Source organism: Podarcis cretensis, assembly GCF_951804945.1.
Source record: "Podarcis cretensis genome assembly, chromosome: 2".
In the NCBI taxonomy this organism is placed as follows: Eukaryota; Metazoa; Chordata; class Lepidosauria; order Squamata; family Lacertidae; genus Podarcis; species Podarcis cretensis.
In genome coordinates this window covers 31,803,598-31,819,442 of record NC_137171.1, presented here as the reverse complement: position 1 = coordinate 31,819,442, position 15,845 = coordinate 31,803,598, and the positions used below count along the sequence as shown (strand labels likewise).

The window sequence follows — 15,845 nt, the reverse complement described above, 5'->3', positions numbered from 1 at the left end:
GCAACACGACATACACAAAGATGCACCACCTAGCAATTTGTTAGTTTTCATTTTGTTTATAAAGCCTAAAACATAATCTCTCATAATCACTATTTCCCTCAGTTCCTTGGACTCCCTTTGCAATGAAAGTCATTTTAGGCATAGGGATCTGCTCTATATCTTCTGCTGTAAGGCCCTTCCTGTGACATTTTGCCACTTTGCTTCTTCCTTCCCACTCCCCCTGTGCCCCCCCTCCAGCTTCTAGTTGCCATCAGGCACCCACTAGCTTGTCCCTGCCACTCACCACTGACAGACACTCGCCACTCCTGGATTCCTGATCCCCCTCTGCTGCAGCTGTGCCCCCCTGCCACTACCAATCCATGGCCACACACACCACAGTCCACACACCCCAACTACCAGTCCTTCAGGGCTTCCCCAGGAGGAGAAGGCACAGCAGTGGGTAGGCCGCAGCAGTGGGGTGGCATGGGCACAGCGAAGGAGGAGCAGGATGAAGCAATGAGCACCAGGCAGCAGCAGCAGCAAGCAGCAGGTGGTGTTTGCAGCAGCAAGTGGCAGGAAACCACCGCCCTGTGGCAATGCACACTGGGTGTGCAGTGGCAGCACTGCCCCAGGAGCCTGGCACCCTGAGGCAGTTGCCTCACTGTGCCTCATGAGCAGGCACTCTCCTTAACCTCCTTTGCCCTACTGTTGACTCCCTTGGCATGCAAAGGTCCAACCGCCTCCCTAGCCAGTCTCCTGTCGTTAACATATTTAAAGATTTTTGTTGACTGTCTTTATGGTTGGCCTTCATGGTTTAAGCAACGTGCTCCTCAAATTCTTTTTTTAGTATCCCTTATTAAACCTGCTTCTTGGGAGAAAAGCAATGACAAACCTAGACAGCATCTTAAAAAGCAAAGACATCACCTTGCCGACAAAGGTCCGTATAGTTAAAGCCATGGTTTTCCCAGTAGCGATGTATGGAAGTGAGAGCTGGACCATAAAGAAGGCTGATCGCCAAAGAATTGATGCTTTTGAATTATGGTGCTGGAGGAGACTCTTGAGAGTCTCATGGACTGCAAGAAGATCAAACCTATCCATTTTGAAGGAAATCAGCCCTGAGTGCTCACTGGAAGGACAGATCGTGAAGCTGAGGCTCCAATCCTTTGGCCACCTCATGAGAAAAGAAGACTCCCTAGAAAAGACCCTGATGTTGGGAAAGATGGAGGGCACAAGGAGAAGGGGGCGACAGAGATGGTTGGACAGTGTTCTTGAAGCTACCAGCATGAGTTTGACCAAACTGCGGGAGGCAGTGGAAGACAGGAGTGCCTGGTGTGCTCTGGTCCATGGGGTCACGAAGAGTTGGACACGACTAAACAACAACACTAAGCCTTTATTTTTATTTATTTTTTTGCCAAAGTTTGTGTTCCCTTTTTTGTTCTCACTTGGACAAGGCTTCCATTAGAAAATGGAATGGCTCTGTTAGCTTCTTTGGCTCTGCTGTTAACGACACTTGGCCCATTGATTTCTAGGGGTAGCTTTCGTTTCCTAGGGAAGAAGTGGTGAGAAGTGGCCTTGAAGGATCAGTAGAAGGGTAGGTGGGAAGGAGACCAGTAGTGGGGTTGGGGGGAGAGGAAATTGTTGTGTTCATCCTAACAGCTGTAATAATAATAATAATGATGATGATGATGATGATGATGATGATGATGATGATGATGATGATGTGGTTTCTGCAGAGAGTGGCTGGCAGATTCAAGACCCTGCCACCAAACATGTAATATTTGGTGAGGAAGATTGTCTTTGGGGAGCACGGAGTAGTTTCACAGCACTTCCAGGCTTCAGGCTTCTTTGCCACTCTGACTGCCCACCTGGACAAGAGGGGCTGCTGTGGCCTGGGCACCTCCTCTCCTCCTTTCCTAGCCAAGTGCCACCTGCCTATGGGCCGTTGACTGAGCTCTGTGCCCCATCCCACCTCTCGCTGGAACCTTAACAAAGTGGCATTCATGCCCTGAAACTCCTCTCCTTCTGAGCATCTCATGTTTGTTTTTAATCTTCGCCTTGTTACCATTTTTGAATTAATTTCTCTGAAACTTGAAACTCCTCTGGGCCCGGCCGCTTCTGCAGAGTGCGAGATTTGGAAAGGATTTGTCATTAAATGCAAACAGCTCAGCCCAAAGTGGCAAATCTACCGCGGGCTGTGCATTTCCATAGGAAGAAGGTGCCGCTGGCTTCCAACTGTTTGAAAATTGTTATTAAAAATGTCAGACTTATTTAATTTTTGCCTTCCCTGCTGCTTCGCAGCCTGAATCTGAAACTTCAGGTCTACTCAATCAAATGCAATGAGCAGTGCCTGGCGGAGCTGGAGTTACTCACAACACCTTATTGTTCTTTCTGATCACAAACCCTTTTGCATTTTACATTTTCCCTGCTCTTAAAGTGCCTGTGGGTCCCTGCCTTTCTGTGCTGGCATTTGCTGATGGGTTGTTTCCCCCTTGGGGAATGGGAGATGGTAACGAACTTGGAGTTAGATTATGGGGAAGGTTCATGAATTTCAAATGGAGGCTGTTTACTGTTGCCTGTCTCAATAAAAGCTCTGGGACCTGGCAGTCATTGCTCGCTCACTTTTAGGAGCAATCTTGTTCCATTAAACTAGTAGTGGGGAGCCTGGAGCTCTCCAGATGATCCTGGACTACAACAGGGCCATTGGCCAGGCTGATGCGAGTTGGAGCCTAATAACATCTGGAGGACTGAAGATTCTTCCAATGCCACTGCCTACATTACCCCAATGGTCCACTTTCTAGTCCAGTATTCTGTTCCTGGGGCCAGTTTTTAGAATCAGTAAAGTTTAACACAGAGTACTTCATCCCTGGGACGTGGGTGTCGCTGTGGGTTAAACCACAGAGCCTAGGACTTGCCAATCAGAAGGTTGGCAGTTCGAATCCCCACTACGGGGTGAGCTCTCGTTGCTCGGTCCCTGATCCTGCCAACCTAGCAGTTCGAAAGCACATAATGTGCAAGTAGATAAATAGGTACCGCTCCGGCAGGAAGGTAAACGGTGTTTCCGTGCACTGCTCTGGTTTCGCCAGAAGTGGCTTAATCATGCTGGCCACATGACCCAAAATCTGTCTGCAGACAAACGCCGGATCCCTCGGCTTATAGAGCGAGATGAGCGCCGCAACCCCAGAGTCGGTCACGACTGGACCTAATGGTCAGGGTTCCCTTTACCTTTACCTTTACTTAATCCCTAAGCTTCTACTGGCTTGACCTACAGGGATACAGTGGTACCTTGGTTCTCGAACTTAATTCATTCCAGGAGTCTGTTCAACTCCTGAAACCGTTCGACAACTAAGGCATGGCTTCTGATTGGCTGCAGGAGCGTCGGACGTTCAGCTTCCAAAAAATGTTTGCAAACCAGAACACTTAATTCTGGGTTTGCAGCATTCAGGAGCCAATTTGTTCGACAACTAAGCCGTTTGAGAACCAAGGTACCACTATACCATGAAACTGAATGCCCTGTGACCCACTTACTAAAAATGACCACAATATATGCTTAAAAATACCTGTGCTGAACTTTTTATGTTTGTAAAAGGGTTCACTACACATCTTGGGGAATTTTCCGTTCATCTTGGAGCCTAGACTGATGTGCTTATGTACAAAGGTCAGGAAGGAATAAGGGAAACTGAATCTTAACTAGTCCTTAATTCTGGCTTGATCTGCCTACCCATTGCTTAATATTAAGGAGTGGAGGCACTGCTATTATTGTATCAAGAGCACGTTGCAGAAAACTTCCACAATGAAACACCAGTTTGGAGGGGCCCACGTTTTCTTGTCAGTATTAGCAGAGCAGCAAGTGTGAATTTTGGGGGTCAAGAGCATCAGCAGACCAATACAGAGCCTGCGGTGTAAGATAGGCTTCATACAGGTGAGTTGCATGCAGAAGGACAGTTTGTATGCGAGGGCCCTCAGAAGATGTAACCCACCATTATGGATGAGGGCTGGTTGGTCTCACCGTAATAGTGTTGCCATGCACTTTCCTTTGTGAATGGGTACTATATATTTGTGAATGGGTACACATGTGAATGGGTACTATTCATTAAAAGGGCAGGGAGTGAAAGAATGATTTAGGGACACTGTGGAAGTAAGTGCTAAATCTTTCCCACCTTTCTAGTGATTCCAGCCACTGAGAGTCAAACCTGCTCTTACTAGGATTCTGTTTTGTTGATCACTAGAATGTGAAGCAATGGCAGAACTGGGTATATGTTTGACGATTTCCCCCCAAACATGGGTCTCCAGCTGTTTCTGGACTACAATTCCAATCATCCCTGACCACTAGTTCTGCTAGCTAGGGATGATGGGAGTTGTAGTCCAAAAACTACAAAGTTGGGGAAACACTGTGTTAGGCTATAATGGGAATGAAAACTTTCCCCGCACAAAAACATACATCAGCCTTCCACAACCTCATGTCCTCCAGCTGCTTTGGGCTACAGCTCTCAGCAACCAATCAGCATGGCTGTGTTGGCTGTGGCTGATGGGAGTTGTAGTCCAAAACATTTTGACAGTATGGGATACTTGCTATACAGTCATACCTTGGTTGTCAAATGCCTTGGTACTTAGACATTTTGGCTCCCGAACACAGCAAACCTGGAAGTGCGTGTTTTGGTTTGCCAACTTTTTTGGAAGCTGAACATCCAACACAGCTTCCATTTGAGTGCAGGAAGCTCCTGCAGCCAATCGGAAGCCGTGCCTTGATTTTTGAACCACTCCTGGAGTCATATGGACTCCCAGAAAGGATTAAGTTTGACAACCAAGGTACCTACCACTGTAATAGATGTGCTGCACACCAATGCCTGTTAATATAAAGCACATTGTGTGACAAATTATATGTTATGACAATGGCACGTTGTCGAATTCTTGGAAAAGGTATTTCAATACATTACATAGGGAGATGCCTTATATTGAATGAGGCCATTGGTAAGCCTGGCTCAGTATTGTCTATACTGATTGGTTGTTGCTTTATAGACAAGTTTCAGGCAGGAGTCTTTGTACTGGAGACACCAAGGATGGCAACTGGTACCTTCTGCATGCAAAGCAGACACTCCACCATGGAGCTCTGGCCCTGGTTGCTAGAACTAAATGTGAAATCTTATTTCTGAATGCTCTACTTGGGTATTTTATTTATCGTCTGGTATCTTTCAGGAGCCAGCAAGGCTTGGGCTTGAGGAATGCTGCTACAAAGAAATTGATTTTATGTCACAGGAAGAATCTAGAAGTACCCCAGTGGCACAACAGTAGCTGGAGGGGTTAGTACAAGTGATGGTGAGAGAGCAAGTGCTCATCAATAACCACTCAGGTGATTGTGATCTATGGTCACCTCTTCAGTAGCGCTTTGTTGGTAGCTGGTTTGTGAGGGTTCTTTCCCCTCACCCCTTCCATTATTCTGGTTGTACCTAACTTTGTGTGTCTGTGGGAACACATAAACAAGATTCAAAGGATGCATTTGTGTCAGATACAGTGGAAGTTATATAAGATGAGAAGAAGAGAGCTGAGCTCCTTGGAGAAAAGGTCTTGTGGAAGTTTCTGTTAGCTGTGGTACAGCTGCTGTCCTCTGAGTATAATGTTCCTTAGAATAGTTTCTACTGCAAAAGGGGCCTTCTGTCCTCCTCCTCAGATTTAGTTTGATTAATTCAGTTGGGACTGGTGTTATCTGAGTGACTCTGTCTTAGAGGAAGTCAAGGTAAAAGGTAAAGGACCCCTGGATGGTTAAGTCCAGTCAAAGGTGACTATGGGGATGCAGGTGGTGCTGTGGTCTAAAAACCACTGAGCCTCTTGGGCTTGCAAATCAAAAGGTCGGCAGATCCAATCCCTAAGACACAGTGAGCTCCCATTGCTCTGTCCCAGCTCCTGCCAACCTAGCAGTTTGAAAGCAAACCAGTGCAAGTAGATAAATAGGCACCACTATGGCAGGAAGGTAAACAGCATTTCCATGCACTCTGGTTTCCGTCATGGTGTTCCGCTGTGCCAGAAGCGGTTTAGTCATGCTGGTCACATGACCCGGAAAGCTGTCTGTGGACAAACGCCGGTTCCCTTGGCCTAAAAGTGAGATGAGTGCCGCAACCCCATAGTTGCCTTTGACTGGACTTAACTGTCCAGGGGTCCTTTACCCTTTCTTTACCTTTAGAGGAAGTCAATATCCTTAGTCTGCTTGTGACAGCTCCCTTTGTGTCAGAAGGGGTCTATATACAGGGTGAGTCTTTTAAAAGAGGCCCTGTGGAACATGTGTACTCTGCTTCCACGGGGCCTCTTTTAAAGGACTCACCCTGTACAAAGGAACATATCTGACACCTCATCCTCTTTAACATCCTGTCCATCAAGCACTTGAGAGGGCTCCTTGCCTCTTACAGTTCAGGGATAGGGCCCTCCAAGTGTTGCTGGAATGAACCACAATCCCCATCACCCCAGACCACTGGCCACCCCAAATTACATACTGAATGCTTTTGATAAGGCGGAATTGACAGCTACTTCCTCTCTTCCAAATCGTTAGCACTCTGGCTTTGTTCTTTTTGGGGAGAAACTCAGTGGTTGGGAAGGAGTCCTTCTCTCCTCCCAGGCAACTACTGCTGCTGCTTCTGTTTTCTTTGAGAGTGCCATCTCACCTGGTACTCTGAAACCAGAGCTGCAGTCCTGTCTCTGTTCCCTCCCTCTCCCAATTTGTGTGGAAAGTGTTAGTGTGTGAAGCTCATAGCTCCCGTTCTGATATCAAAGGGTCTGCAAGGTCCTTTGAGAAGGCACTGCTTGTTGCTTTCTAACTTGACTAATCATTTGGGTTTTCTACTCTCATCTGAAGCCATCACAATTGGAAGGCAGTACAGATGCAATTATTGCTTTGCAATAAATGGGATGATGATTGACTTGGATAATTCACACAAGTGCACCCAATGCTGTGTAAATTGCTTAACCCAGTGGCCGTTTAAGAGCTGTGGAGTGATAGCTGCACATGAGAACCAGGACAAGGAGGGAGCTTGTCCTCAAAATTAGGAATTTCGGGGTACTTTCCATGGTCTTCATGCTCCCTGAACTTCACTTGTCTTTTATGGAGGGGAGCCAGTGCAGGGATGGAGAATCTGTGGCTCTCTAGATTCTGTTAGACGAAGCCAATGGTCAAAGAAAGATGGAAGTTGTAGTCGAGCCATATTGGGGGGTGGGGGCACATTCCTGAACTGTAGAAAAGAAGCCCACAAAAAGATATTCCCTCTCTAGCACCAGAGTGAGCACAATGTCACAGAGTGTTTCTTTGTACTCTCCCCCAACCCCTTTGTTACTGGGCTCCATGTGGGGCTCTGCATCACTCTTTCGGCCTTGCGTGTCGCCAGTGGAATTCTCTGAGCACTTCTTGTCCTGCCTGCTGCTCTATAGCACAGGTGGCAGCGACTGCTCCTTGGCACTGGCTCTTTCCAGGGCCTGGGGCTGCTGTCTGGGCGTGCAGGTGGTTTGGGGTTGGGGAGGTGATTAGTATGGAAATGGGAGGATGCGTAGAGCTAGCCTGTTATTGCTACCGCAGGGTGCATGCTGTGTCTGGCAGCCTCCACAGAGCCAGGGTTCCCCCCCTCACTCCGCCCAACCTTCCAAATGTCAATAAATGTCAGTGGAATTAACTGCTAACTGGTGGGATGATGGAGCAGCCTAAAGGAGACAGAGGAACCCAATCCATGTGTAGGTGGGCAACTGGCACTGCCTGAGATGGCTGTGCTTTTGGAATCATGAAAAAAAAAAACGTCCCCTGGGGCCAAGAGGTTTGGGGAGTGGGAAAGTTTACAGCAAAGTTCTTGGATATTTCCAAGATTAAACTGAAAACAGAAAAAAGGGAGGGAATGGGGGTTTTTTTTTGGGGGGGGGGAGCAGAGAAAGGATCATTTTTTCATAGTACTCCCAAGGCCACATTCCGAGTATGTTTACACTCCTGTCCTTATCCCAAAGTGGGACAACTGCATTGTCTCCCAAGATGGATGGAGGCAGAGAAGGGAGGCAGAACATAGCAATTGAGACTAGTTCATTGTGGTGTTCCTCTCAGCTTATGTGGATGTAAAAAGGTAGGTAAAGGACCTCTGTGTGCTGGGCCCAGGGGTAACCCATGAAACGCAGTCCAGGACTGGTCCAGAATCCGAAGGTTCCACTAGGAGTCAGTCTGACAGGGCCAAGGCAGGACACGAGGCAGGAAACCAGGCAAGTACAGGTACAGGATCTCAGGCAGGATCTAACATCTAGAGAAGCTGGCATTTGTTCACAGACAGCTTTCTGGATCATGTGGCCAGCATGACCAAACCGCTTCTGGCACGACGGAACACCGTGATGGAAACCAAAGTGCATGGAAACGCTGTTTACCTTTCCACCACAGCGGTGCCTGTTTATCTACTTGCACTGGCATACTTTCGAACTGCTGGGTTGGCAGAAGTTGGGACAGAGCAACGGGAGCTCACTCCGTAGCAGGGATTCAAACCGCCAACCTTCTGATCGACAAGCCCAAGAGGCCCAATGGTTTAGACCACAGTACCACCCGCGTCCACTATACACTGTGGTCACCTTAAGGTAAAGGTAAAGGTACCCCTGCCCGTACGGGCCAGTCTTGACAGACTCTGGGGTTGTGCGCCCATCTCACTTAAGAGGCCAGGGGCCAGCGCTGTCCGGAGACACTTCCGGGTCACGTGGCCAGCGTGACATCGCTGCTCTGGCCAGAGCCAGAGCCACACACGGAAACGCCGTTTACCTTCCCGCTGGTAAGCGGTCCCTATTTATCTACTTGCACCCGGAGGTGCTTTCGAACTGCTAGGTTGGCAGGCGCTGGGACTGAGCAGCGGGAGCGCACCCCGCCGCAGGGATTCGAACCGCCGACCTTTCGATCGGCAAGCCCTAGGCGCTGAGGCTTTAACCCACAGCGCTACCTGCGTCCCTGTGGTCACCTTAGCTTATGCTTATATATGCTGTGATCCTCTTTTCAACTTATATTCATGAAATGGGGGTGTCTCACCTTGTACAGTAACAGCAAATGCTTATCAGATAAGATATGGGCTAAGGTGTTCAGTATAGGATGATATTATTGAGGGAATTGAAGTGTCAGTGTGACTGCCTGCAGTCACCCTTAAAAAAACCAAAACCTGCCCCCAACATTGCAGCATGATTACATTGGACCAGTACTTGCAGAGATGGATGAAGGGATCTCCAGAACCTGATGGACTTTTTAATTACACAACCACTGAGAGAACAGGAGCAGTCAAGATATGGGATGGACACTTTTCCAATATATTATTGACCGAGTTGAATCCGGAGAGTAGGCTAGTTGTGGGATAAAACCCATTGATTTCTTAATACCATGTGGGATGTGCATTGGTCGTGCAATTAGCCCCAGCCCCCTCTTCATGGGCAGTCATGACATTTCTCTAATCCCCAATAATTTTGACTGGAGGAGAAGAAGGGAAGGAACTAGCAGTCCTTCAGATTTATGTGCGCCAGGCTGGGAAACACCTTGTTTCCATTTCAAACGGCTTGTCACATGAGATTAAATGCCTCTCACCTCTGCCCACCCCCAATATAGGCACCCAGTTCAGGATGCATTTAAGCTTTGCTCTGGAGGGAGCATCACTTTCAGTGCAGGATAAGTTCCAAGTATGTGTGGCTGTCCTGTAGTTGGGGAAAAGATGGAAACAAGAGATGCTAACCTGGTCCCCACCAACAGGCAGAGTAAGGCAGTGAGAGAAAATAAGTGAGGGTGGCACTGTGGTCTAAACCACAGAGCCTAGGTATTGCCAATCAGAAGGTTGGCAGTTTGAATCCCCGCAATGGGGTGAGCTCCCGTTGCTCGGTCCCTGCTCCTGCCAACCTACCAGTTTGAAAGCACGTCAAAGTGCAAGTAGATAAATAGGTACTGCTCCGGAATGTAAACGGTGTTTCCGTGCGCTGCTCTGGTTCACCAGAAGCGGCTTAGTCATGCTGGCCACATGACCCAGAAGCTGTATGCTGGCTCCCTTGGCCAATAAAGCGAGATGAGCGCCACAACCCCAGAGTCGGTCATGACTGGACCTAATGGTCAGGGGTCCCTTTACCTTTTTATGTTACCTTATGAGGTCTGGGTGGAGAGCTGATCTGTGTGTGTGTGAGAGAGAGAGTGAATGTGAGTGTGTGTGTGTGTGTGTGTGTGTGTGAGAGAGAGAGAGAGAGAGAGAGAGAGAGAATATCAGAGTTCAGTGTGTGTTTGTTTGTTTACTTATTTATTTCATAAAGTTTATATACCAGATGTTTGTGGGGGGAAACTCAAAGCTGTTGCAGGTTTTGGGGAAGTGGAGGGGCAGGCTAGCATGGATATAGTATGAAAGAGCAGTCTAAGGAGCAGTCTAAGGAGCTACTGGATGCAATGGGGCCATTAACCCAGGCTGTGTTTGTTAAACTCCTCTTCCCATCAGCCCCAGCCAGCATGGCCAAAGGCCGCTGAGGAATGATGGGGGTTGTAGTCTAGCAACATCCAGAGAGCCATGGGTTCCCCATCCCTGCAGTGGTCTATGGATTTTTCCCTGTGCTTCCCCCCCCCCCCCCCGAAAAAGAGGTGCTGGAACTCACCATGCATGCCTCCCTTGTTCTCTTATAATGGCCATGGTTCCCACCTGAGAGATGCCAGAACTGAGTTCCGGTGAGTTCCGGATGAAAAAAGTACAATAATACCTCATGTTACGTTTGCTTCATGTTACGTTTTTTCAGGTTGTGTCCTGCGGTGACCCGGAAGTACCGGAAAGGGTTACTTCCAGGTTTTGCCGCTCGCGCAAGCACAGAAGCGCTAAACTGTGCTTCGCGCATGTGCACAAACACCAAATTGTGCCATGCACCTGCGCAGATACAGCGCTTCAGGTTGCGGGCTTTTCATGTTGCGAACAGGCCTCCAGAATGGATCCCGTTCGCAACCAGAGGTACCACTGTGCTGGATTTTCCTGTGTAGCACCCATACCTCACTCTGTCTCCTGATCCCCAGTTCTCTGATTCCTCCATGTGTGCCATCTCTTTCTCCTCCTTGCTCCATGGCCCTTCAGCCACTGCTGCAGCCATGAGTGCCAGGGCTCAGGAGGAGGACATAGCACATAGTTTATGACCACCAATTTGTCAGTCGCTTCCAGCCAGTAATTTTCCACTGGCTGAGCAGCGGTGGCACTTGGCGGGATCCTATAAACTCATGCTTGTCACAGCCCTGATGGGGCCCAGGAGGCCATGGAGCCACTTCCTTGTCAGTAAGTACAGAAGAAAAAGTTCTGCTTGACAAATGGCGGATGTTACAGAGGGGAATTGCTATAGGAATGAAGAACTTTGCTGGTTTTGAAACTGGACTTGTCTAATTTCTGAAAGGTGATACTCCAGATGGTTGTTGTTGTAGTTTTTGTGGGATCACTGTTCCTGCTCCTGCGTACAAGTTTTTTTTTTTTCAAACAACATCATTGCCATTAAAATAATGACTTCTATTCCCTTGCCTCCCATTTAATCCAGATGCACCCTTCCTAGGTGGGTGGGGGGTGGAAATGATATTGTTATGTACTGAGTTGAATAGGATCCAAAATGCAGCAGTCTGATTGGTCCACAGGAGCCACCCAATCCAGCTCCAGTTGGAAGTGAATCCGCAACCTGATTGGCCCACAGGTGAATCCCGGAAGTAGCCAATCACGTGGGGCCCATTGTGTAAATAATGTATATAAAGCAGACATTCTGGGGGAAGTTCCATTCCTCCTCACCACTATGAGCTGAATAAGGAGCATGAAATCCACTCTCGACTCTGAGTATATTTCAGATATGTAACAAAAACCCTGAGGCTAACAATCCCTTTGCAATATCTAATGGACCCATATGCAAATTAAGCTCCCGCCTGGAATGACCCAGGGGGCGAAGAAACCTCCCCATCCCTTTTAGATGTTCCCCACTACCACTTTCTTCCACCCCCATAATTCTACACATTTACACAGGGAAAAGTAATTTGGTTAAGGGATTCCCAAACCGAAGAGTGGGGGCTGTGCTTTCACATGTCGATTTGCTTGCTGTGGGCCCAGATATGACAACTGCTACTCTTAAAACAGCATCAGAACATTCAGGAATGGTTTCTCCCACTTAGGTGGTACACCACTCTACTGGTCCATCCTCTTTTTGTCTTGATTTTGCAAGCACAACTCCAGTAATGCTCTGTGGGTGAGAGAATAGATGACTGCAGCAAATGGGTGGATGGCAGTGCTTCTTAACTGCATGTTCCTCTTCCAAAGATGTTAACGCTTGTGGAGAAGGCAAGGAGCTGCCAATTCTACTTATGTCCTGCCCTGGCTCAGTGGCAGAATACACACCTTGCACATAAAAACTCCAAGGTTTGAGCCACAGCACCTGGGAAAGATCTCTGGCTGAAACCCTGGACAGTTGCTGCCAATCTGTGTAGCAGACACTATTGAGCTAGACTTGATTTTCTTCTTGAACCTGCTTCTACTCATTGATGATCTCCCTTCCACTCCTTGGCTGTGTACACATTGCTGGCTTAAAATGCAGTGAGATCACACCCACCCACCCATGTTTCAAAGCACATTTGCTGGTTGTTGTACACATCAGTAGGGTTAAATGTGTTTCCACGTCTCCTGCTGTCTGTCCAGACCAGTGGGCAGAGTGGGAACATGGGTGTCTCCATGTGGCTTACATTTTCAAATCGGATCACAGCTGGTTTGGGGGTGGAACACATGAAAACACAGTGTTTCTCAAGGAACCACACGACAGTTCTACTTCCGCCCATTTATCCTCATAACAAACCCGTGAGGTAGGTTGGGGTAAAATACAGTGAGTGGTGAGCTTTATGGCAGACTGGGCGTTTGAACTGATCTCTCAGGTCTTAGTGCAACACTCTAACCACAATGCTACACTGGCTTCTATGTGCGTTGTTTCAGCAATTTCTCTCTCTCTGGACTCAGCTACAGGTAAAGGTAAAGGGACCCCTGACTATTAGGTCCAGTAGTGGACGACTCTGGGGTTGCAGCGCTTATCTCGCTTTACAGGCATAGAGCTGGCGTTTGTCCACTTCCACAGACAGTTTTTCCGGGTCATGTGGCCAGCATGACTAAGCTGCTTCTGGTGAACCAGAGCAGTGCACAGAAACACCGTTTACCTTCCTGCTGGAGCGGTACCTATTTATCTATTTGCACTGCGTGCTTTCTAATTGCTAGGTTGGCAGGAGCAGGGACCGAGCAATGGGAGCTCACCCTGTCGCAGGGATTCAAACCGCCAACCTTCTGATCGGCAAGCCTTAGGCTCTGTGGTTTAACCCACAGCGCTACCCGCGTTCCCTCTGGACTCAGCTATACAGCTTCAAATAAAGCATTTAAGTGTGTTGTAAAGTGAATTATAAACCACAGAGCCTAGGGCTTGCTGATCGGAAGGTCGGTGGTTTGAATCCCCGCAATGGGGTGAGCTCCTGTTGCTCAGTCCCTGCTCCTGCCAACCTAGCAGTTTGAAAGCATGTCAAAGTGCAAGTAGATAAATAGGTACCACTCTGGCGGGAAGGTAAACGGCATTTCTGTGTGCTGCTCTGGTTCACCAGAGGCTTAGTCATGCTGGCCACGTGACCCGGAAGCTGTACGCCGGCTCCCTTGGCCAGTAAAGCGAGATGAGCGCCACAATCCCAGAGTCGTCCGCAACTGGACCTAAAGTTCAGGGGTCCCTTTACCTTTACTAAAGTGAATTATACAAATGTGACACTAGATGGCGATTGTGAGCTATGGCAGATTCAATATTTTTTTTCACAACGTTTTTTATATGTGTCTAGTCTCTCTCTCTCTCTCTCACACACACACACACACACACACACGCACACACACTTTCTGCCTTCTCCTGCAGGATGTTCCAAGTCCTCCTCTCAATAGCGGCTACAAGGGGGCCATCATATCTCCCCCCTGCACCATGCTAATGCATGCCCATAGCCAAGGGGGAGGCAAGAAGGGGTAGCTACTGCCCAAATAAATATAAATTAGTAAAAATACATAGCAAACTGAGGTTCTGCCCACCCACAAAAGGTCCCCCCCAATATCCTGCCTATGCCCATGTGCTAATGTACCCCAAAATCAACTTCTTGCTGAGTAAACAAGCTGCTGCTAACAGCGCTCATCTCCCCTTCCTGGAGGTGGGGATTTCTTTCCTCTATCTGTGAGCAGTGCTGTCACTTGTAATTAAGCTGCAGCTGCTGCTGTCTCTGAGGAAAGGTGACTGGTTCTGCTTGACAGTATTAGTTAACATTAGGCTGCGGAACTTATTCCTCTCCCTAATTAGTTCGTTAATTTCTGCAGATGAGATGATTAAACGAGGACATCTGCCTTATGGGCCTATAATTCCTGAAGCTCCAATATTTGTGTGTGTGTGTGTGTGTGTGTGTTTGAGAGAGACAGAGAGACAGTGATGGAATTAGATATTCCCACAAACTAGGGGATCCCTTCCAGTCGGGATTCAGGCCTCATCATGGGACTGAAACTGCCTTGGTCGCACTGGTTGATGATCTCCGGCGGGCTAGGGACAAAGGTGAGAGCTGTTTCCTAGTTCTGCTGGATCTCTCAGCGGCGTTTGATACCATCGACCATAACATCCTTCTGGACCGTCTTGAGGGGCTGGGAGCTGGGGGCACTGTCCTACAGTGGTTCCGCTCCTTCCTCCTGGGCCGTGTTCAGAAAGTGGTGGTGGGGGATGAGTGTTCAGACCCCTGGGCTCTCATTTGTGGGGTGCCTCAGGGTTCTGTCCTCTCCCCCATGCTTTTCAACATCTACATGCAGCCGCTGGGAGAGATCATCAGGAGGTTTGGGCTGGGTGTTCATCAGTATGCAGATGATACCCAGCTCTACCTCTCTTTTAAATCAGAACCAGTGAGGGCAGTGAAGGTCCTGTGTGAGTGTCTGGAGGCGGTTGGAGGATGGATGGCGGCTAACAGATTGAGGTTGAATCCTGACAAGACAGAAGTACTGTTTCTGGGGGACAGGAGGCGGGCAGGTGTGGAGGATTCCCTGGTCCTGAATGGGGTAACTGTGCCCCTGAAGGACCAGGTGCGCAGCCTGGGAGTCATTTTGGACTCATAGCTGTCCATGGAGGCACAGGTCAAATCTGTGTCCAGGGCAGCTGTTTACCAGCTCCATCTGGTACGTAGGCTGAGACCCTATCTGCCTGCGGACTGTCTCGCCAGAGTGGTGCATGCTCTGGTTATCTCCCGCTTGGACTACTGCAATGCACTCTACGTGGGGCTACCTTTGAAGGTGACTCGGAAACTACAAGTAATCCAGAATGCGGCAGCTAGACTGGTGACTGGGAGCGGCCGCCGAGACCATATAACACCGGTCTTGAAAGACCTACATTGGCTCCCAGTATGTTTCCGAGCACAATTCAAAGTGTTGGTGCTGACCTTTAAAGCCCTAAACGGCCTCGGTCCAGTATACCTGAAGGAGCGTCTCCACCCCCATCATTCTGCCCGGACGCTGAGGTCCAGCGCCGAGGGCCTTCTGGCGGTTCCCTCATTGCGAGAAGCAAAGCTACAGGGAACCAGGCAGAGGGCCTTCTCGGTAGTGGCGCCCACCCTGTGGAACGCCCTTCCAGCAGATGTCAAAGCGATGAAACTACCTGACATTCAGAAGACATCTTAAGGCAGCCCTGTTCCCTGTTCCTTCCGGGTTAGCGCAATCCGGTTAATGGCGGATTCCCTCCGAGCTCCGGAGGGAATCGGCTCCATTGCAGACGGGTCTTACCGCGACGGCGACGCGGGGACCCTTAGAAACCGCAGGCGCGGAAGCCTGCGGACCTGGTGACTCGGCGGGCACCTAAAGCGCCCCCCCCGACCCACGAAG

General features: G+C 48.9%; 1 protein-coding gene across 1 annotated transcript in view; it reads left to right on the top strand.

Annotated features, from left to right (window-relative positions):
* The window catches only part of ARHGDIA (Rho GDP dissociation inhibitor alpha), a 74,182-nt gene that overhangs the window by 14,810 nt on the left and 43,527 nt on the right, over nt 1-15,845 (top strand). The gene's annotated exons all lie outside the window — the stretch shown is intronic.